The following is a 22,874-nucleotide window of genomic DNA, read 5'->3' as shown; positions in this document are numbered from 1 at the left end:
TCTCTTGCATGTCATAAAGAAGAAACTTTAGATAACTTTGCTTTCAGCTGTTGCTAAGGAACTGTCACCCTTAGAGTGGGTTAGGGTCATTCTGAGTTGGATACTTTCCCCCACAACAAGGGGGACCCCAAGAAGGCATGGAAGTGGCTTGATTGGGGTTGTAATATGTCTATGATGTCCCTTGCATTCCCGGCTAGTAAGGTTTGGGTCCATGTGGCCTCCTTTGGTTCATGAAATAGAGTGGTTCAATGGCTCCTTTGGCCCCCTGGTATGTAGCTTTAATTCCAGACAAGAAAGGGCACTGATTCGTAGAATGGTCTTCTTCATAGACTGAACACACTTCTATAGAGTTGAATGGACTTTCGTTCCTAGGGTGCCTTCTGGTGCACCTAGGACAAAAAATGGCCAAAGACCTCTTGGCTTCCTCTTGTTTTCTTTTGATATGCAAGGTATCCATTTGCATGGCAAGAGTTTGCCTCATCTCGCTCTTGAAATGTTCCAGCAGATTTTCGAATTCACCTCTAAGGGATGAACTATATGAGGATGTACTGGCTAAGGGTTGACTTCCCCTACCTCTTTTTCTGGCTGCCCTAGAATGGTTTCTAAACACGGTTTTTATGTCATCATAAGGTAGTTAGTAGATGTCCCCCCAACCAGCAAATGGAGGGTTTCTAAAATGTCTTCAGGGACTCCTCTAAGCAGGACCAACTTCAGAGATTTAGGGTCAAGTGTGCACCTGGCCCTTTTATAATTGAGCTGAAACCTCTCTTCATAGTCTTCTAAGGATTCATCACTTCCCATGGTCATTCAGAAAATATCTTCCTTGGTATCCTTTCACCTACAATAGTCACAGTATTTGTTGTTAAAGGCTTGCTGCATCTGAGCCCAAGTTGTGATGCTATTTCTAGGTAACCCCATGAACCAACGCAATGTCGAATCCTTGAGGGTAGAAGGAAACAGTTTCAACTTCTACTCATATTCTGTATAGTCATAGGTCTGATAGATAACAACAAATTCAAACAAAAAAGTATCAGGATCTTCAGCAGTCAACCCATGGAAGTGAGGTGAGGGACTTATGTTTTTCATTTTAGTGTCCCCATTGGTCTCCTAGATAAGAAAGGTACCCTCTACTCTTTCCCCATTTCCTCTAATGTTTCTATTTTCAACCATGGTCCCAGGAGGAATGGTTTCTTGCTCTTCTTCTGCTATAGGATCTTCCTATATCTCTGGTGGTTCAGCTATAGGTTCTTTAGGATCACTGCTACTGAAGAAGAGTGAAGGGTGACTTAGTGATGTGGTGGGGGTGTTGGGTAGGAATTTTCCTGAATTGTCTCTATTCCTACGAGGCATGAAAGGAAATCTCTTTTTGGGTGATTTTTGTTTTTTTTCTCTGCTTGTAACTAAAAAACTGAAATGGATTGAAATTGAAACTACTGAAATGAGCTTGCTGAAATGAAAATGCAGAATTGAAATGAAAGCAAGGAAATGACTAATCTACTTTGCTGGAATGGAAATTGCGGAATTGAAATGAAAGCAGGAAATGACTAATCTACTCTTACTGAAATGGAAATTGCAGAATTGAAATGAAAGTAGGAAATGCCTAATCTACTCTTGCAGAATTGAAATAAAAGTAGGAAATGCCTAATCTACTCGTGCAGAATTGAAATAAAACAACTACTCTACTTTGGCTGAAATAAACTACTTAGCAGAATGTTGCAGTAGAAAATAGAAGAAAAGCAGTAATCACAAAATACTCTGTCGCTTCCCCGGAAATGACGCCAAAAAGATGGCGAGCACCAGTATTGCAGCAATAATGCTGCAACTCCTGGGGCTTCCTTCTTTACTTTTATCAACCCAGTAGTTCGTAACAAACTTGGAAGCAACGGTGCTGTATGCACAAGTACTAGCTCTTACTGCAGGCTATCACTTGGTCAGCTAGCGCAGGATCACTACGAGCTTAATCCAACTTCTATGAGTTCTCAAAAGAATATTTTAACCGTGATGAAAGAAAGCTAACCCTAAAGAGTCTATTCTATTTGCAGAAAGAGAAGAAAAACTGAAATGTAATGCAAACCCTAGCAAACCCTAATTTACCTGCTAACCCTACTTTTGCAGGAAAAGAGATAAAAACTGATGAAATGAGTGCCATTGACTATTGAAAAGGTAAATTGCATTTATTCAAGCTACTTCTGAAAATAAATGAGGAGAAAACATCTTTTTGTGCTTTTGAGTGTTTTTATGTGGAATTATTATGCTTGTGATTTATCTGGTTGTGATTGTGCAGAGTTTTGGTGGCAAAGGAAGATGGATTTGGCTTTTGCAGAGGGTGAGGAAGGTGTGGAGAGGTCCTAAGAAGCCCCTAATACCCTTCTGAATATTTTCATAGTGATCTGACTTCGAAAAATCACTCACAGGAAATTCTATAGGAGGCTGCAGGGGATCTACAGGAGGATCTACAGGAGGATGCCGAGAGCTATTTTTGGAGTTTTGAAGGTGGAAAAATGAAGGGAAAGGGTAACTGAAGGTAGATGAAGGTGTTGAGGTGTCTGGAGCTTATCAAGGAAGATCAGGAAAGAACATGATGGTTGGATTTATTCAAATGGCAAGAGAGAAGCTTATGGAGAAAAAAGGAGAAATTAGGGCAGATTGGCGAAATGTTACAAATGGCTTGGGAAATATATGAGAAGTGCAATGGTGCTGGATATTTTATGGATGTATGGTGAGCTGAGGTTTCCTGCAAGAGATCTGCACATCTACTTACAAAAACTGATCAAAGAAAGGACTAACTATGCTATCAAAACAAAAATTTCTCTAGCTTCACCTAATTTCTGACCTACGAACAGAAAATGTTGAACAGTAACCATTGAACATAAAATCATGTAGAGATATCTATTGTAAAAGAATAGGAAATGATCTAGGCAACTGAATCTGAACCATTATATCAATCTTTCCAAATCGAGTCATCACACTAGAAGTTGCATGGAAGAGAAAATTTGTGTTTTTGGTGGCAGCAGTAGTGCCTTGACCTCAAATCATAGTCACAAGAAGGGAGAAAGGAGATCACGGCTTGTTGTTGGCCTTTTTGAATATTATTCTGTCACTACAATAACCTACTTGAGCAATTGAAACACAAAATAGCTATGCAAACCATCAAAAGCAAGCTAATCTACCAAAGTAAAATGAATCTATGTAACAAAAATTAACTCATGAACTGAAGCAAAAACATATAAATACAAAGTAGGAGGTGCTTGGAAGCTTGGGTTGGTCCCTAACCCAAGAGCTTTAGCTCTTTGAAAGAGATCAGTGCTGGCTCAAAAATTGTTTCATCTTCATTATCAAAAATAACAGTCACATTACATAAACTGTTCTAAAAAAGGAACTCGAAAATGAGCTGAACACAATGCTGCATAAAAGTGAGAAAATCTACTAATAACTGGCTAACCTACTAAGGCTCTAAGCCCCCTTATTTATACAAATGGATTCCTCTAATAGTCCTCCTAAAATTAAGGAACTCGGCTTCCTAGAACTGGAGATAAATAACAGTCCTTCTTTACCTGCTCGGCTGCCCCTTGGAATCATCAATGTGGACCTTTGTGCTCCGAGTTGCTGATGGAGGATTTGAGGAAAGGGGTCATATATGAAGGAGACACCCTCCCTACAAGTCCTCTTTCCTATTTTCCTCAAGTTTTGGCTGCCATTTGCTCATAAATCCCTTGACTTTGTCCACAATTGACCAAAAAATCCGCATAAGGCACACATTAGACTACATGGCAAAATGATTAACCCAATTCACTCTATTAGCATAAATATATTCAAAAGCATGCAATAAACTAATGAGAATGGTGGATTAAGTCGAAATAAGAGGTATAATGAGCCCATATAATTACCTAATTCTGGGGCTCATCAAGTCGTACTCGATCCTTTTCAATTTTGTGAAGTCTAAGGTTCCCTTACCGAATGGCTTCCCGAAGCCTTACGTGTGCTACTTCACATAACTGTGTGATTTCTTTGTCCTAGGCTTCGAACACTGTCACACTTGGAGGTGCTATTATGTGTGGATTCATCGTTGCATGCCCCTAAGAAATTACGGTCCCTACCTTGTTGCTCAACCTTGAAATTTTTTTCGCAGTAAGGGTTTTGTGCATGGTCCTAAAGGCCCATTGAACTGTTGGTACGCGTAGGTCCCAGTTAGTGCGTCTCACCTGTTGAACTCTTTTTAGCACCTCGTACACCCTGTCGACTACTTCTCCGTAGATAATACTTGGTGCACTTCGCCTTTCCTTGTGCTACGGTTTGTTCTGATTCTCTATTCTAGGGGTGGTGTGCACTCGTGTGGGCTGCAGGTCATATGTCTGTACCCATAGGGAAAAGTGGGTGTCCAAATTGTTTTTCCCCTGATAAATGGATATTATCCTGCTTTGGGGTTTTCCAAATCGTAGGCACATCATTCGTTTGCATCTGTGCCAATCCTCAAAACTTCCCTGAGGATGTAAAAACAAATCTTTAATTACTTGTAGAAAAAACACGTATAAAATAGTTTTATCCATCAAAAAACAATTAAGCATGGAATAGAAAATAAAGAGTATTAGCGTGGAAAACTCTATTAACTATTTGATTGTCCATTACAATTTGTAAACTATATAATCTAACTTATAGTAATGAAATAAAACTATGCGTGTATGAATTTCTTATTCCTCTTTGTTTTGATCCCTCACCCAACATAAAATATTAGATTAACTTTTGTGTGTAGTATAAAAGTCATATAAAATTATTTGTCAAAACTTGAAATTCACACTCCAATTCTTATAACATGTAAAATTTTGCATGAAATTGGAATACATACAAAATTAAAATGCTTAGCTAAGTAAATTGATGTCACTGTTAAAACTTGTTTGTGAGAGATAATTTTATCAAAGTAAAACAATATTTAGTGTTATGTATATGAAAAAGAAATTGTGTGTGTTGAAAAACCGTAAAGTATAAAGAAACACACACACACACACATATATATCTCCTTTACATGCATTTTAGGTAGATTTTAACCAAGGGAAAAATAATAAGTATTTAAGATATGCACATATAAGTGATGTTTTCTTGGTGAAGTAAACAAAATTATTTAATAACCAACATAGAGAAAACATATATACAATAATATTGTCTACAAGGAAAGAAAATTAAGTGTGGAAAAAATTCAAGAAAAAAAAGAGAGTAGAGTATAAGGAGTATTGGTGCCAAAATTTCAATTATTGTATGATTGTTCTTCAAAAATCCTTAAACTATATAATCTCTAACCTATAATAAAGAAATTAAATTATATTTATGTAAATTTCCTCTAGGTTCACATTGGGACAATAAACTCACGAGGTTATAGAACTTACCAACACACCTTTAATCATTTCTCTTTTCTTCAATCCCTCACCCAACATAACATGGAAAATATTAGATTAAGTTTTGTCTATAATTTAAAGAATCATATAAGATTGTTTGTCAAAACTTGAAACTAATTAAACACAACATGAAATTGGAATACTTACAGAACTATAATTGATATTAGAGTTAAAACTTGTTCATATAAGATTGTTTGTCAAAACATGAAACTAATTAAACACAACATGAAATTGGAATACTTACAATATCAGAGTTAAAAGTTGTTTGTGCGAGGTGAAATTTATCAAAGTAAAAAAAAATAGAGTTTCAAATAAATAAATTATGTAATTTGATATTATAATTCAAAAGTTTTTTGTGCTAGTTAAAAATAAATAAATACTTTTGATATAATTGGTGTCATAGTTTTTGTCTCATTTATGGTTTCTCCTTCTTGCTGCAACACCTTGTATCTATTCTTATTTTCCCTTTTCTTTTTATTATGGTTTCCTAGAATATGTTGCACTCTCGTTGTCTTCTTCTTATACATGACCTCTTTGAACCCCTTGTTTGCCTCTTGTGGTGGGTTCTTTTGTTCCTCGTTTATTTTTGGCTATTCCCCCTCATTCATCAGGCATGCTTTATACACGTGGCCATACTCATGACACTCGTGACATTAGAACGAGATGTGCTCATAATGCAAGGTCTACTGCCATTCTTCTTGATATTCCAGTTCTACCAATTCAGAGATGGGCTCTGAAATATTCATATAAACATAGATTCGGGCATAGGAGGTACATCATCCCCCACACGTGGATTTTTCTATTTTGACAAACATGCCTATTGAATTACCTATGCCCTCTAGTATTTCTGAGACCTAGAAATCCACTAGGAGGCCAAAGAGTCAGACCTTTTTTTTTTCCGAAGAAATAGAGTTCGTAATTTCTATTAAAAAGATAATAACAGAGATTACATGTTGTTGATGCCGAAGCATATGCTGTAATGTGGTATAAACCACAGATCAAAGGATTTACAAAGTAAACATCTTGTAATGTCCAAAAACAGTAGATACTATGCACAGTATCCAAATCAAAAGGTACCGGAATAAACAGAGTTCATGTAGCAGTAAATAAAACAGGAATCTGAGGCATATACATCCTCATGCTGAGAAAGATAGACATAGAGCCGATATAGTGCATAGCTGATATATACAATGATATAAACATGTAGATCAAAAAATTTCTAAGTATAGGGGGGTCCCCCTGTTGTATGCCGTCGATGTATGGGCGATGGTAGTAACTGTGCATGCCTTCTGGAGTGTACTCTTCAATCTGCCAATCTCCTATATCACGATCCGCCGCTTCTTTCGAGAGCCGGTCAACAAGCGCATTTCTTTCCCTGTATATGTGGGAAACAGTGATCTGGTCAAAATGTGTTTTTAGAAAAACAATTTCTTCCAAGATATGTTTCAAAGAATATGCATGAAAAATAGAGATATTTTTTGCCCAATCAATAACAATCTTTGAATCCCCAAAAATTTGGATTTGTCTGCATTGTTTGGTAAGAGCAAAATAGAGGAGGTGTCTCAAAGTGATCAACTCAGCAAAATTATTAGAGCCAGTCCCTAATCCCATTCTCAAGTGATAATAATGTGAATCTGTTAGATGGAGAACAATACCCCCCCCACATCCTTGTAGGGGTGCAGCCCCGTCAAAGTAAGCCCAGGGAAATTCCTTGTTAATGGCTTCAGGCTGTATGTTCCGAGGGATATTAGATTTATGCTCAAAAGGGATTTCAGTGTAGGCCGCGCAGATAGATGGCGGAAGAAGATGCCAATTTACATTATAGTCCTCAAATATAATGGCATTTCGACTGTTCCAAATGTACCACGAAACCACCAGCGGAAGATTCCTGGCCTTTTCGGAGGACACCGCAATCCACCATTGTTCCCAGGCAGAGAGTATATCAACACCCTGCCAGACAGTATTAATATTGAGCACATGTGTGACTTGAGCCCATATATTCTTTGTAACTTCACAGTGAAGGAAAAGATGGGCCGTCGATTCCTCCTCATTTTTGCAGAGGATGCACCAAGATGGACAAGTGAAAGCTCGCTTCTTAAGAGTGGTACCTGTTGGGAGCTTATCAGCTATGATGTTCCACATATGAAGTCTGGTACGGGGCTGAGCTTGTAGCTGCCAGACATCCCGCCACCAGCTTTTAAGGATATCCGGCTTCTTTGCTTCGATTATCTTCAAGTAGCCGAGATTTGGTGCATATGAACCAGATTTGGCTGGGGCCCAAATTATTTCATCTTCCGCCTCCTCCTGTAACTTGATGTGAGTTTCGGTGAGGGCCTGAATGTAACCTTGCCAAAGTGCATACCAATCCTCTGGCAGAAGCCAATGCCGATCCATAACCCAAGCTTGTGAAAATATAGTTGATCAGTGAGGGTCTCCGATCTGAGCCAAATATTTGATGCCTCTGTTGTTGAGATGTCGGATTAATCCTTCAGGCAGTAGGTGAGCATTCCCAGAGCCGGGCCATGGATCTAAGCCAATGCGCACCTGTGTACCATTCCCTATTTTCCATAGCAGGTTATCGCGGATTAGGGGCATAGCTTTTAGAGTAGCCCTCCATATTGCGGATATGCCAGAGTGGGGCCAAGTAGGTCTGCGAAGCCATTCCATAATGCTGGAAGGCCAAATGTATTTGTGGTGAACAGCTTCCGCCCATAAGCTGTCCATCTTGATAAGTGACCAACCCTGCTTTGCAGTAAGAGCCTGTGCAAAAGCTGACAGAGATTTAATCCCCCATCCTCCCCATCTCTTCGGCATGGAGACAAGAGCCCATCTGGTCCAAGCAAATATCTTGCCCTTTTTGTTGCCATTCCACAGAAATCTATTACATATTTGTTGTATTTTTTGTAGAATTCCTTTTGGGATCCAAGTAAGCGACATCCAATAGACAGGTGTTGCCTCGAGCACAGATTTGATCAATAGAAGTCTGCCCGCTTTTGACAGGAGACGGTGTTGCCAGCCAATAATCCTCTTTTCAATTTTAGATATGAGCCATGTCCAGTGAGCCGCTTTATATCCATCCGGTCTTAATCTGATCCCAAGGTATCTGATACCATCCATCAACTGGCTTTCCGAGAAGGGAAAGTGCTGAGCAGCCAGCAGAGATTCCTGTTGTGTGCAGCGCATCACAGATCTAGTGGATTTGTCCCTGTTTATTTCCATGCCTGTGGCTTTACAAAAGAGCAGCAGTATATCATTTAAAGCAATAATGTCTCGGACACTTCCATTAAGGAAAATTAATATGTCATCGACGAACAATAAGTGGGTAAGAGAAAACTGCTCAGTGATTTTGAGACCGCTAATATCACCATTCCTTTTAGCTTCCGCTATGAGCCTACTCAGACCCTCCATGATAATAAGAAAGAGAAGTGGGGAGAGGGGGCATCCTTGCCTGATTCCCCTGTTAATATTAAATCTTTCCGAGGCTGCACCATTGATAAGGATAGCAAAGGAGACCGAGGAGACACATCCCATAATCCAATTTATGAGAAGGTGAGGGAATCCCAGATGAGTGAGGATCATCTTAAGATAGAGCCAATTTACTTTATCAAATGCCTTTGCTAGATCAATCTTTAATGAGATACCTTTAAGATTCTTCAGTTTTATGGAGTGTAGGGCTTCCTGGGCAGTGCCTATGGCCTCTTGGATGTGCCGGTTACGGAGGAAGGCAAATTGTTCAGCCGAGATATGCGAAGATAGGATAGGCTTGATGCGATTAGCTATGATTTTGGCTATAATTTTATAAAGGCAGTTGCAGAGGGAAAGAGGGCGAAAATCATTAAAGGATGTGGGGTCATCTGATTTAGGTATCAAGGCAATGAAGGTCTAGTTCATAGGGGGATGAATGTGCCCAGTGATCCTGCTTTCCTCGACGACAGCCAATAAGTCCTCTCCCATCTGATCATAGAAGGCCAGGTAAAACTCCACTGGCCATCCATCAGGCCCTGGGCTCTTATCCTTCTTGAACCATTTGAGAGTACTTTCGAGCTCTTGTGATGAGACTGGTAGGCCAAGATCTTCTCTGTCTTCCTGCCCAACAAAGGAAGGGAACTTTCTGGCAAGTCTGATGATATCAGGCAGAATGACATTGTTTGGGGCCATGAAGAGGCTCTTGAAGTGATCGACCCCCAACCTAGCAAGTTGTTGGTGTGTTGTAGCCCAACCATCTGGTTCCTTTGGAAGCTTCCAAATGGTATTGGATGCCTTTCTGCCGTTTGCAAGATTATGAAAATACTTTGTATTATTATCCCCGGCTTTGAGCCAGATGGCCCTGCTTTTGAGTCTCCATAGTTCCTCTTTATCTTGCAGTATCTTCGATCTTTGCTCCATCAACTGGCACAATAGTGTTTTTGAGGCATCGGAATGAAAACCAGCACCTCTCTCATCAGTCAGATTAGCAATCTGTTCTTCCAAATTCTTCAGGGACTGATCATCTCTATCCCGTTTTGCTCTTGCCCATATCTCAGTCAAAGATTTGAGCTTCTTTAGCCGAGCACAAAAATCCATCGCTTTCCTCTGCTCTCTCAATGGGGGTTGAGACGCCCAGAAGTCGGTGACCAGCTTGTTATAGTCCGGGTCTTGGAGGTAACCAGCAAAAAATTTGAAGGGAGAGCGCGACTTTGGGTTGTTGTTACTTATCTGTAGGAGGATCGGGTGGTGATCAGAGTGGCCCCCAGATTCGACCCACTGTCTGTATAAGGGGAACATCTGAATCAAAACTTCATGTATCATATATCTGTCAAGTCTCCTACCAAGAGCAGCCTCACCAGTTCTTTGGTTGTGCCAAGTGGGGAGCTTCTTGTTCATAGGGATATCCACAAGGTGGTGAGCATCAAGAAGCATGCTCATCTGTTCCGCAAGAGGATCATACTGCGCCTGATGACCCCAGGTTTCCCCAGCCCCCAATGAGAAATTGAAATCACCCCCAATGATAGTGTTCTGTGTGATATGGTGACCAGACAGGAAATGTTGCCAGAAAGTTAACCTATTCTGGTTTGGCCCATAGATATTAATAAATCTGATCGGGATGTCGAGCTCTCCCAGAATAATATCCATTCCAAGAAATCCACTGCCCCCCCATGCCGAGATAGGTCTACATTTTCTAGGGTTTATGCCAATAAGAAGCCCACCAGATCTACCACAGGCATCCAACCCATGTAGAACCCAACCAGGGAGCATAGCTTGAAGAGTTTTCACCGCCATCTCAGCAGTGCAGAGGGTCTCCTGTAGGAGGATAATGTCACATCTAGATTCATGAATGAGCCGCTTCAGAGCCAGGCGCTTTTTGGGGTTGGCTAGTCCCCTGCAATTGAAGGAGAGCCAGATCATGGGGAAACACAGGTCAGGGGCTCATTTGCTCTAAGTGCCCGTTCAATAGTAACCTGTCGGCCCATGGCGACATCCGCGACCGCATTAAGCTTAGCTGAAGAGATTTGGGATGGTCTACCACGCTTTTGCTTGCGGTGACGACCAGGGGATGAACCCAGTCCCAGAACATTAGTGCGAGCCCGGGACCGCAGGTGGTAATGATGTGCTCCAGAGGCGACCGGGGAGGGAGGGGAAGCAGGCCAATCCAAGGTAGGATTGTAGGAGGGGGGGTAGTAGAGAAGGTGGGCGGAGGCGGGGCAATAGTACACAGAATGGAGGGGAGGGAGACATTATCAGTGCAGGGAGTCCGAAAGGAAGAGTGCATAAAAGATTGCATTTCATCAGAAAATAAAGGATTACAGATAGGGATTGGAGCAATACCCGAATGAGTAGATGCTGCCTCCGCCGATTTTGGTGCAGCCTCTGCAGTCTTGGATCGGGTACGCGACGGCTCTGTGGAAGACAATGCCTTTCTTCGAGTGCTCTTATTTGGACTAACAGTCGGCTTCATTGATGAATTCTCCTGATGTGCTTGACCACCAGTAGTAGGCACGTTATCTCCAGCCTTTTGGTCCCCTGTAGTCTGCTGTCGAGGGCCTTTGGGGTCCTCCGATGTCAATCCTGTAACCAATGGGCAGTCCTTATACAGGTGACCAATTTTATGGCATCTACGACAGCGGAAGGGGACGCCCTCATAATCCAGAAGCTGTTTCCGGGAAACATGGCCGTGGTCCAGAGTGATCTTCTCCACAAGGCCCGGTTTGATATCCATGTGAACAAGAATACGAGCCATGGACCGAATGCCCGTCTTCTCATATGAACGGTCGTGCTCCAAGTATGTGCCGAGTGTGTTCCCAATCCTCTTGAATGCATACGGGCTCCAGAATTGCCATGGCAATCCTGGAAGACGAACCCAGATGGGGCCGGCCCCCAATTGTTCTCTTTCCGGGTCAAATAAGGGATCCCATCGCTTGAGCATGACAGGAGCTAGCTCAATGTGCCAGTATTGTGAGAGAATCCACTGGGTGAGGTCAGGCCGATTGAAGTGCAAAGCAAACCAGCCCCGGGTGAGGATCATGACTTCTGGTAAATCCTTGAGCAGTGAACCCCAAATCTCCTCCACCCAGAGCTTTAATCGTTCGACCATATAGGTGCGCCCACGAACCCGACCCACCAGGACTTTGCTAGAGGCGTCCATCACGTCAGGCAGCGGAGCTTCAGGCCCAAAGATAATACTGTATTCAGGATCAATAGCACGTAGGCATCTGCCTTTCTTTACCTGCTCTGAGCGCTTGCCAAAAGGGGTCTCCTTCAGAAGTCTGCGGCACGGGTCCGAGGAGCTGTGTTGAGCGGAGCCCGCAGAGCGAGTAGGTATCAACGGCGTAGTGAAACAGCCTGACCGAATAGGGGAACGGGGAGCCGAGGTAGAAGTACCCGGGAGAAAGGGAAGGGAGGAGTGGGGGGGAGCCGTTGGGTCTGCGGCATAAAGGAGACTGAGAGGGAGTGGGAGCTAGAAGGGGGCGGAGGAGGCGGGGGCGGAGGGAAGTCAGGTCTGTTGTGGAGCTGAAGCGGAGCGTCCAGAGATGGCGAGGATTGGAAACAAGAACCCAAAATCTGAAGGGTAGCAGGAGATAACGGCGGGCAATCCAGCGGGGTAGCGTCGGCGAGAGTATACTCAGGGGATTTTTCCTTTCCTTTGAGCGGCAAGTGCGGGTGCCGCGAAGAAGCACCTGTCTCGACCCTGAGCGCGACACTCCTCGGTATTATGCACGGTCTGCTTGTGTGTGCCCAGATTTCCTGTTGGGGCATGGGGTCCGCTTCATAATCCACAATATCCTCTTCGCCCATTGTAACAGTCGGAGTGTAGAGCCTGAGTCCGTGAACGAGACGGGAACCGTCCAGCGGGAAGAACGGAGGTCAGTGCCAGAAGGTAAACGGGGAGGGGACCGCGGCAGAGAAAGACAAAAGGTATCCCGTGGAAATCGATACCGCTGTCGGTGTTCAGGCGGTCAGAGCTGTCGTTACTGTGAAGCTCCAGGTGCCAACCGCCATGAAACGGGGTCCCTGATCCGAAACCCTAGCTAGGGTTCCACCCCAAAGAGTCAGACCTAAATAGGGGCTACCAGAAATTTCTCCTTATTTGGGTTATAGCATTCCTCCCAGTATCTCATGAACAACCCTGCATTGTGGTGAAAATATGGTCCATTTTTGAAGACCCTTTCCTTATCTTGCAAGATTGAGAATATTACCATGAAAAATCCTCTGGCTCCCAAGTTTTCTTCTACATGGCCTTTTGGTTGCCATTTCTGTTGGATCCACTTTATCACGACTTTCTCCATCAGCCGGACTCTGAATAATTTGCATATCATCGCATGATCCTTCATATAACTGTGGTATTTCTCTAATTTGTTCCAAGTGATTACGAATCTAGGATTCTTGGTTGCACATGGAAAACACCGCCCTCTACTTCTTGCCTGCAATCGAGCTCTGAGGACAGGACCATTGTTAGGGTTAGCGTCTTTAGGGGAACTGGGCTGATTTCTAGTTTTCCTACTTGATTCACTGGTTATTAAATTATGATAGGAGGGGATCTCTCCCTCAAGTTGAGGCTTGCATGTATCTTGTGTCAATCGACATCCATTCGTACCCAAGTTGTACCCTTAGGATTGTCAGGATTTTGTAGGTTGTCAAACCCTAGGCTGATACCATCTATTGCAAAGCGATTTTTTTTTCTATATCTTAAAACATTAGTTTTTTAATATTTGAGAGCCTAATGCATAAAGGTGATCCGAATTTAAACAGGAACACAATAAATACAAATATGAAACAAAAATAACACTTCATTTCATTAATATCAAATAATGAGATATGATTACAGACAAAATGGAAATGAGACTAGCTCGAGCGATGGTAGGCACCTACATGCCTATGGACTCAGTTAAAATGAGGCTCAATGACCTTTTTATTATTGAACAATAAGAAAAAAGCCTAAACAACCAAAACCCTAACCCGAGGAGATGTAACACCAAGAGTTTATGGGCCTCGTTGGGGTTAGTTGGGTAGCCAACATTTCCGGGTCATGACTTGGTCATATTATTTTTGTTTGATGGGCATGATAGCTAGGTGGAAATATTTCTTTTAAGACTACAATTGAAAAAGTGATTTCATAGAAATCACTGAGAGGAATATTGCCAAAAAAACATCATTAGGGCCTCAAAACGACTTTGCAAGTTCACCACCCGAAATAGTAATCATTTTTAATCTAATGGCAGCCGTATTTAAAAGTTAATCTAGAGGTATGGTAAATAAATAAAACCTCTTTTTATATTTACTCCATAAACCTCTTTATATTTACCAAAACTCAAAAAAGAGGTTTTATTTAGGAGAAGCCTATGGGCCAAATAACATTTTAATACCATGGTCCAAATACCATATTTATAAACGAGGTATGATAAATAAATAAAAATATAAATAAACTAGAGGTATGGTAAATAAATTAAACCTCTTCTTATATTTACTCCGCAAACCTCTTTATATTTAAAGAAAACTAAAAAAAGAGGTTTCATTTAGAAGAAGCCTATGGGCCAAATAACATTTTAATACCATGGGCCAAATAACATATTTATAAAACAATAATGGTAATTAAATAAAACCCTTTTTATATTTACTGGATAATCCACTTTATACTTCGGAACACTCAAAAAAGGGTTTTACTTAGGTGAAGCATATGCGCCAAATACCATTGGCCAAATTATTATTAATTCCATAAAAAAAATATTATTAAACCTAATATTAATATTAATAAAAATAAAGATGGGACATGGTATTGAGAACCAATGGTATTGACCCATGGTATTCAGGTGCTAAAAATAAAGATGGAATATGGTATTCACCCATAGTATTCATATGGAACGTGACCCATGGTATTCACACAAAATGTTTCCTATTTAAAGGGGGGAATTAAACTAGCATAGATCCATCATTCCTCTTCATCTACTAATGTGAGAGGAATCAAATATCTTGATATGCAAACTAGCATAAAGCCAAAAATATTTGATCCCTCTCGGGGCTTGGTAGATCTGGAATAAAGATGCATCTATGCTAGTTCATTTTAAAAGATGTTTGCATCTCAAGAGACTCAATCCTTATCAGTGCTTGATAGATATGGAGTAAATGCAGCTACAAGTTGGCTAAAAGAAATTATTTGCATCTCACGAGATTTGATCTTTCATTTTAAAAGATGTTTGCATCTCAAGAGACTCAATCCTTATCAGTGCTTGATAGATATGGAGTAAAGGCAGCTCTAAGTTGGCTAAAAGAAATTATTTGCATCTCAAGAGATTTGATCTTTATCTATGCTTGACAGCTATGGAATTTAGATAAATCTAATTTTGTCTAAAAAAAATTAAGATCTTGAGCCAATTATGGAAAATATGTTGGTAAGTTATGTTATATTGTATTATATTATGTGATGTTATGTCAACATTTTGATTCCCTGAAATTACATAACAATTATATATATGATGGTTTTTATCCCAATTTCTGAACCAACAATAATTAGATGGAGGGTTCAAAAAATTTGCTTCATTGGGTACTACGGCGATAACTCCTTAGAGGGCTTGGAAAAACCGCTGAGGATAATGGGCCCTAGTATCTCTTGATGCAATTTTTTTTCAACCCTATATGTATTTATTGGAATATTTATAAAATTAAAATGTTGGAAAATTTAATTAAATTGAAATTATTGTTAATTTCTTTTGTATGAGAGTTAATAAAATAATAATTTTTGTAAAATATCATATTTAAAATTCTTTTATATAAAGTGATAAGTATTTCACATATATAAAATATATAAATTGATATCATAATTGTGTGAGATAAGTTTTATCTAAGTCAAAAAACAAAAAAAATAAAAATTATTAAATATTTCAAATGTATAAAGGAAAAACATATATACAATGTTTTGCTTAGTGAGGTAAAAACAAATCTTTAATTATCCGCACAAAAAACATGTATAAAATAATTTTATCCATCAAATAACAATTAAGTATGGAAAAGAAAATAAAGAGTATTAGTGTGGAAAACTCTATTTACTGTTTGATTATCCATTAAAATTTGTGAAAACTTATAGTAATGAAATAAAACTATGCATCTATAAATTTCTTATTCCTCTTTGTTTTGATCCCTCACCCAACATAAAATATTAGATTAAGTTTTGTGTGTAATATAAAAATCATATAAAATAATTTGTCAATACTTGAAATTCACACTCCAATTCTTATTACTTGTAAAATTTTGCATGAAATTGGAATACTTGTAAAATTAAAATGCTTAGTTAAGTAAATTGATATCATTGTTAAAACTTGTTTGTGAGAGATAAATTTATCAAAATAAAACAATATTTAGTGTTATATATATGAAAAAGAAATTGTGTGTGTTGGAAAAGCATAAGGTATAAAGGAAAACACACACACACACATATCTCCTTTACATGCTTTTTAGGTAGATTTTAACCAAGAGAAAAATAATGAAGTAAACAAAATTATTTAAAACCAGGATAGAGAAAACATATATACAATAATATTATCTATAAGAAAAGAAAATTAAGTGTGGAAAAAATTCAAGAAAAAATAGAGAGTAAAGTATAAGGAGTATTGGTGCCAACAACTTCAATTATTGTATGATTGTTCTTAAAAAATCCTTAAACTATATAATCTCTAACGTATAGTAAAGAAATAAAATTATATTTATGTAAATGTCCTCTAGGTTCACATTGGGACAATAAAATCACGGGGCTATAGAACTTACCAACACACCTTTACTCATCTCTCTTTACTTCAATCCCTCACCCAGCATTACATGGCAATATTACATTAAGTTTTGCCTGTAATGTAAAGAATCATATAAGATTGCTTGTCAAAAATTGAAGCTAATTAAACATAACATGAAATTGGAATACTTATAGAACTATAATTGATATAAGAGTTAAACTTGCTTGTGTGAGGTGAAATTTATCAAAGTAAAAAAAAAACAAAGTTTCAAATATATGAATTATGTAATTTGATATTATAATTCAAAAAAATTTTGTGCGAGTTAAAAATAAATAAATACTTTTGATATAATTTGTGTCATACTTTTTGTCTCATTTACGGTTTCTCCTTTGCAACACCTCATATCTGTTTTGATTTTCCATTTTCTTTTAATTATGGTTTCCCCAAAAGTCCCCAAAAGTCACAACCTCATGTCATCATGAGCTCCATGAGTCATCTCCAACCAACACTGTCTCGACTCAAAGGTCTCTGCAAGATGCCTCTACTCTCGATGTAGTAGGAATGCTCCATAGTCTACTCACAAATCCAACCAAGTCCATGGCCTTGTTATATGAGAGTGCACAACCTATCCATCAGCTTATAAGTAAAAGTCTCCATGTCACATCAAGAAATCCACCTGCACAACATCCCTACCTTGGCACTCCTCATTGGATGCCCATAAGTGACACCTCTACAAGTGCTCTTGCATAATGTCCCTACATAAGATTTCCATGCTCCATGTCTCCAACTCGATGTCCATGACTCAGGTTGCCCATGGTGTCCAACTAAGTATACCTATCAGAACAATCGGTCATCCTCATCCAAGTCTGCAATTCGGTCTAGTGAACTCGGTCACCCAAACAATATCAACATCAGATGAGTCTCCTCCACCATGGCTTCCCCACTAAAGGTTCCACCAAGACCTCCTCTTGGTCTCGGCCATTAGAATTCCACCCAAGTATCATAAAACTCGAGTGTGTACCCTTCTCCAATTTGTCCATAAGTCATGCCGGGCACTTAGCCAATTTCTCCATATGGATAAAGCATGACCCTTTCCTCCGCAATGATCATCACGTTCCTCCGTTTTCACGGGAATTTGCACCTTCTGCCATAAGGTCACAAACAACCCCATAAAGCTCTACAATGGTCAATGGTCCTTACTTCTCCATACAAGGTCTCATCGTAGACATCCCTGGTATGATCCTCTATTGCACTGGAAAATTGATTTTTCTCTTCCATGCATATGGCCCATCTACCAAAAGCTCAAATGAAACACAAGTAGTACTTACTTCACGAGACTCCTCCATCCCCATCCACCAATGTCTACAAACTTCACAATATTGGTCCAACTTGAACAATTTCAAGTTCATCCTGCATCGCTGTCATATCTGCAACATCCTTAACCATCACGGCTTCCTCTTCTTCATCATCGCAATCTGCAGCTGCAACCTACTCCATTGCCCAACCAAGTCAAAGAAGTTCGTCTTCAACATTCCTTTCCAAGACTTCAAGTTCATCTCGAATCCGTGGGTTCTCTTCTTTCATCATCTTCAACATGTATAAGGTTAGAAAGAGCCTACCTTCACATTATTCCAAACCTGCCATGTCTTGTCATTCAGCCTGGCCCAAGCATGATGCTTCACCTCTTCTAAACCGATCATGAAGTGTAGTGGGATCAGCTGTTTTGCAAATCTAATTCTTTGAATCAGGGCTCTAATACCAATTGTCATGACCCTACACTGGCGGTACTCTTCCAACTGCACTATAGGAGGTGCAGCACCACCGACCACTTTCTCTTTAACAATACTTGCGATCGTAGACTATGCCTACTTTCTATACTTGATTATTTGTCAACTTTCCTAAGTATAATTTCATTAGCACAGTGGAAACATTCATACATCAATCATCATTATTATCTTTTACACATAAATTCACAGCGGATAATAAGCCGGGAGAAAAACTTCCTAAAATATGAGTCTGCTCGATAATATCAAAACTTCACAAAATATTTAGTCTTACAATTTTTGTAGGAAACCCCAAGTTTCATTGGTACAATATCTGCCAAATTGTGCAAGTCGGCCTACATTGTTTGCACTGCCAAAACCACCGTTCACCATCACACTATTCAACATGTCATTCACTCGCAGCTTGTTCAGCCGAACACCCTCAACTCGTTTAGGCGGACGCCCTCGCACACCCTTGCCCGTTCAGATGTTCAGATCAACGTTGCCTGTTCAGTCGTTCAGCCCGGCACCCTCACACACCCTCGCCTATTCGCTCATTTTTCCCGGTGCCCTTACATTCCCTCACATGTTTGCTCATACGAACCGATGCTCTCACATGCCCTAGCCTAAACGCCTCTGCATGACTTCGCCCGAATGTCCTTAAATGAGTTTTCCTGTTCGGTCGTTTGGCCTGATGCCCTCTCATGACTTTGCTCGAATGCCTTCAAACAAATATGCTAGTTCAGTCATTTGGTTGTTCGTCCTAGCACCCTCGCATGCCCTTGCTCGAGCACCTTCGAACGATCATTTAGACAAGCGTCCTCGCTTGGTCATCTAACTCGATGCCCTCGTACACCCTCACCTAACCTGCGGCTCTGTTTTCTGCGTTGGCCTTGGCTCAGTGTTTTGGCCCAAGAGTTCACCTACACCTTGCCAAATTTCAGTCCTCACCAAGCTAGCTCACCCTCCAGCTCACATGAACACTTGGAAACTTCACTTGATTGATTTTTGCCACCATTCTAATGTTTTACTTATATGGCGGTTGGCCCATCGTTCAGGGCATCGACTCACTAAGCCGACCCACTGTTTCGTCCAACTCACCCCAATTTCACATCAGCCCATGGTGTGGGTGCCCATCTGTGGGACCACCACCGCATATAAACTTTCCACTGCCCAACACTTAGTCATTTTCACAAGATGACTTTCGCATCACACGTTTCCTTCATTCAATTGGCTTGTCGCACCATTCACATGCGCCCTCAACTCGCCATTCGGCTGCCTTATTTTGCTTCGTGGATGCTTGTGTCACTTCATGGACTGCCCTTACCTTGGCTACTACTTTTTTGTTGCACCTTTTCTCAGCCAATTGTGTGACATGCAGCTTGGCCTCATCCTTCCTTTTCTGTGCTGCTGCCAAATCTAGGGCATGCCACCCAGGAGGCCATGTCTCTAACACTGTAAGGATCGTGTCATTAGTGGAGATGAATGGGAGCTTTATCCACTGCTGCGGCAGATCCTTTTGCACCAGGATGTAGATGTTGTGCATGTCTGCCTTGAAATCTGCAAAACTGTGTAGAATGTTGTGCACCGTGGGGGATAGGTGCGACCTCCTATTAATCCACATTTGGATGCTCACCTCCATGAGCACCCAAAAATCCTTATTATCGCAAATCTGTTTCATGTCCTCGGTGGCCCAGAGTGAAGCATACTTCATGGCCTCTAGTATGTCTCGGTCGATGCTTGGGAATTAGCTATCCTTCGGCAGTTCCCCTGCTACCAGCAAGATGGATAAGAGCAACCATGCATAGTGGAAGGTCTCACCCTATTCGTGGGCCTCTTGGTAGTTGATAAAAAATTATTCACAGAGAAACTCAGCCCAGTTGAACAGGAAACCTTCCGCACACTATTTGACCAATGCAACTAGCGGCGTTAGTACTTCATCACCATGAAATTTTCTCATTAACTTCTTGTCTAGGAGTTGTGTGGCTATGTGCACCCCTTTATCCTTGATACAGGTGATAGCGTAACCCCTCTTTTTCTTCACGAGATTATATTTTTTCTTCATGGCTTCCACGAGAGCCAAGTCGTTTCTTTTTCCTACTATCATCGCAGGTCCTTTCCCTTACAAGGAAGCCGAGAAATTCTGCGGATGAGATCCGTCGTGATGGGAATAGGTTCCTCCAACCACAACTACACATCATGCACCAGGAAAAGTATCTTTCTGATGGCAAAAATGGTGATGGGTGCACGGTGAAAGTGTGGTATCCACAGCAGATGATGTAACCCGGCCTTCTCCACACCGCACAACCATTTTCGAGGTTCTAATGTGATCACTGCCCCCCCGTATTCTGTTTCATCATGCTCGCCATCTCTAAGTGCGGGAACTTCTCGTTGTCGGTGAGGTCCCAATCTTCAAATTTTAGTGTAGGCACACATCCTAGGAGCGGACCCTCAAAGGTAATTCCATCAGGGAGGAGCGGGCTCTAGAGCGCACTCTTCATTGCATCTAGATCCTTTAGTACCTTAGCTTTCCCTTTTGTAGGGGGACATACTCGGGCAATTTTGCTATAGAGCACATTAGTTGGATGTCCACCTCCATATATTCTTCTTCCTCTACCTCGGAAATTAGAGGCTGTAAGTCCTCCTCCTCTTCATCCGTCTCAATGGTGACAGCCTTGACCTCTTCCTCCATTGATAGCTTACTGAACTAAGGATTCCTCGGGGACATGCAGACCGGTCCCATTGCCTGCTTATCTTTTTTTGATCTTGGGTCCGAGGTGATTTCGGGATTTTTCGTGCAACCCCAATACCTTCTGGAACATCATGTACCATATGGGTCAGTGCGACCTTCTTGGTGGTTCCTTCTTCAAAGCCCAAACCTCCCCTAGTAGCCGACATCTTGTCTGTACTATATGCGGTCTTTTGCAAACTTAGGGGCTCGAATATCACTTGACGCTCAACACTCTAGGCTCTATTCAACCACTCAAGTCTCAAGTGAACAAGTGTTGTCTCATGGCTATCCCCTGGAGTTTTATAGCGCCTTTTGAATTTGAATTCAACCGCTCCCCCCAATTCCAGGCCATTAATGCTTCCTTTGTGGTAGATTTTTCGAAATCTTGCCCATAACTACTGTCTTAAATGTCCACCGCCCACTCCATTTGGCCTCAAACTGGACATCTCATCATGCACAGTGACGCCAACGGTCACTTCCAAGCCTACCGACATGGCAACGAACTCCCCCTTGCATGGTCACAAACCTTGTGACTGGTTGTTCCTGCCCGCATCTGTAAGAGCACGTAACTGCCAGGCATAATCATTTATAGTCCCACACTCTCTTCCAGCTGCTTGGAGTGTTAAGATTGTTCTTCCTATGGCTAGTCAGGTGGTTGCACCACTTGTGCGAGGCTCCATCTCGCCTTCCAATATAGTCCACGAACAATCCTCAATTGCCCTCGTGACAGTCGGTGTCACGCGCTCTACTATATGCAGTGCGTTCCCCTAGTTATTACGTTTGGTGATCTGTGGTCTTAGCCATGGCAGCAGACTAATCAATTCTTGGCGATAGTCTTTTAATTCATTGGTATGATCATCTGCACCTTGCCTTGCAATCCTTAGTTTATCAAAAAAGGCTTCCTTTATTTCGTCTTCCAACTTCTTGACCTCTGTATCCATCAAAATGCTTTTCTTCCTTAGTCGTACCTAATCCTTTTCAATTTTGCGAAGTCTAAGTTTCCCTTACTGAATGTCTTCCCGAAGCCTTACATGTGCTACTTTGCATAACTGTACGATTTCTTCGTCCTGGGCTTCATGCACTATCACACCTGCAGGTGCTATAATGTATGGATTCATTGTTGCATGCCCCTCAGAAATTACGGTCCCTACCCTGTTGCTCAACCTTAGAATTGTTTTCATCGTCAGGGTTTTGTGCATGGTCCTATAGGCCCATCGAACTACTGTTACGCATAGGTCCCAATCAATGCATCTCACCTGGTGAACTCTATTCAGAACCTCACATGCCTTGTCGAATGCTTCTCCATGGATAATCCTTGGTGCACTTCGACTTTCCTTATGCTGTGGTTTGTTATGATTCCCTATTCTGAGGGTGGTGTGCACTCGTGCAGGCTGCAAGTCATATGTCTGTACCCATAAGGAAAGGTGGGTGCTGAAGTTATTTTGCCCCTGATAACTGGCTCCCATCTTGAGCTGGGGTTTTCCAAATCGTAGGCACATCATTCATTTTCATCCGTGCCAATCCTCAAAACTTCCATGATACATACCCCACCATCTTGTGGGCATTGCGTGCAGTGCCAATTTCAGAGCATCGAACCACTGCTATTCTGGTACTGCACTTTCAAATTTGTTTAGGAATTCATCCATCACTATCAACCAGTCATACATAGGCAGATCACTTACCTCTGTTGTCATGTAGTGCAGTGATCTAACCATCATGTTGCAATTAAGTGTTGTTACTTCATGCAGTCGATTCTTCCATTTCTCTATCTCTTCTTCTAAATCCAAAGTGTAGGAGC

The sequence above is a fragment of the Pinus tabuliformis genome, chromosome 9 (genome assembly GCF_031772625.1).
Source record: "Pinus tabuliformis cultivar Carrire ecotype Pingquan chromosome 9, CPIR1, whole genome shotgun sequence".
Classification (NCBI taxonomy): domain Eukaryota; kingdom Viridiplantae; phylum Streptophyta; class Pinopsida; order Pinales; family Pinaceae; genus Pinus; species Pinus tabuliformis.
This window is presented reverse-complemented; position numbering follows the sequence as displayed.